This window comes from Atta cephalotes (assembly GCF_000143395.1).
Source record: "Atta cephalotes unplaced genomic scaffold scaffold00001, whole genome shotgun sequence".
Lineage (NCBI taxonomy): Eukaryota > Metazoa > Arthropoda > Insecta > Hymenoptera > Formicidae > Atta > Atta cephalotes.
In genome coordinates this window covers 14,105,608-14,107,938 of record NW_012130065.1, presented here as the reverse complement: position 1 = coordinate 14,107,938, position 2,331 = coordinate 14,105,608, and positions in this window count along the sequence as shown.

Below are 2,331 nucleotides of genomic sequence, written 5' to 3'. Positions count from 1 at the left end.
TATATATATATATATATATATATATATATATATATATATATATATATGTTCATAAAACATAAAATTATCATTTTTAAATTCTGATTCGTATACAGGTATTGGTTTTAAAACAAATATAAGTAATTGAAATAACTTTGCCGACTGACAATACTGCAGCATAGGATTCCATATAATTTCCTCCAATAATTTATTATACGTACACACCGATAAATAAGATAACTGTAAATAACCGATGAATACCCTTCTGAGGGTATACAGTTTGTCAATTCATTATTTGCCTATCAACAGAAAATTTAATTTAATGCAAAATTTGTATATTGCATATAGAGAAAGTATGAACTCCAAAGAGTTTATACTTTCTTTTTCAAAAATATAGAAAGCAAATTGAATTGAATGAAATTTTTCAACATATATTTACTAAAATTGTAATTATGAAATTCTATTAAAAAATCTGTGAAAAATTACATTACTTTCTACATTTTAAAAAAGAATTACATAGTCAATTTTCAGGCAAAGATTCTCGCGCTTGTATTTGATTTTTTTCAGCAATTAATTCGAGTTTTGCTAACTTTATAAAGATGCGATTTTTTTGCAAAATTGTGAAATATTATCGCACTAATCTTTTGCATGATGCGTTCATCTCATCGATCCCATTTTTGTCTGCAAACAACCATCACTAAAAATAAAGCGTCTTTCTTAATCGTTGATTTCATGGAGAGCATAGTACGGTATTCCTCTATGCTCTTCGCCACGGGCGGATTTACATGATCGGCAGCCTCATGTTTATTCATGTAACCCCGTATGGTCAAATTAATACACGCCGTTGCGATAATTACCGATGCTGGACACATATTCGCCTCGGCGTTTATCGCATGGTCACGCGTTGTCGCATTATTTATCGAGATTCATAATAATTTTATATTGTACTGTAGTTAATACATCTATTGACAAAGAAATTCACGTTTTATATCTATAAATTAGAATTAATCAATTTATTATAATGCAATTTATAAGTTATAATATATATAATATATATATATATAATATAATAACTTTTTAATTTTTTTTTGCGATTCTCTAAATTTCTATGTCATGTCCTGTTAAACATGAGAGTTTCCGATCATAGATGGATCCCGCGTATGCGTTACTCCCTTCTCCACGTAGCTTTCCGAACAAAATTTCAACGCCGAGATAAATTTGGAACAACCGCTTCGTGGATGTAACTCAACTACGCTCTATGTTTCTGCTTTAGTTTCGTGTCAAGAATGTGCGAGAATCACACGCGTGTCCTTATGATGAAAATTGTGCTCGGGTATTTACGACTGAACGTGGAGTTTATCCTGTGTTAAAAGAGAGATTATTCGAAATTTTTAAGAATTATCCAAAGATTCGAAAAACAATCGAAATAGTTTTATCTTTCGGCTGTATGGTTACGATTAATTATAGTTATCAGCAGCGTTCTGATGTAACTTTAAATATTTTAAGTAACCAATTGTATGTTTGATGACATATTTTATAATTACACTAGAATATATATATTAGTGATATCTTTCTTGAATTTTTAATTTATGTGATTATTGATTATTTCATTACTCTCATATTTCACAGTTAATTTATAAATTAATATTATTTCTTTAAGCATTGATAATAATTTATCGAATGATTAAAATAATCAAGAGTTCTATTTAATATAAATATTAAATCGCGTTAATTTATTTTAATGCGAATAATTTTATAATGGATGATAAAATTGATATAAAATATATTGATACAAAATAAATTAAAATACATATATGTATAACAAGCTTTAATTTAAAATTCAATTAATTAAAAATTTTCATTTTCATTTTCATTGACAATCATTAAACCTGAAATTATTTTAAGTCAACGTTCTCATTATTTCCGTTCTTATTACTCTTTTTTTATATTTGTAATCACTATTGTAAATATAATAATAATTAAATATAATAATAATTGTAAATATAATAATAATTTTAATATTAAAAAAATACTAACTATCTCGCTCTAAGAAAAAGTATAAATCAACTTCAAACATAAAGCGAGAAAGAGTAAATCAATTTTGAAATAAAAAACAGATTATTTAATCAATAATGAGCGAGTTTTTTAATTCATCGATTAATCAATCGCATTATGCGCAAATGCAACTTTTACAGAATTACATTGGCGCAATATGTGATTAATCAATTGATCAATAAATCTCGCCCAAAATTAGCTCTGATTTATAACGAAATTGTATTTATAGCAATAATAACGATTTATTTGTAAAAAACTTAAAAAAAATATGAAAATAATTTCTCATTAATGATACAT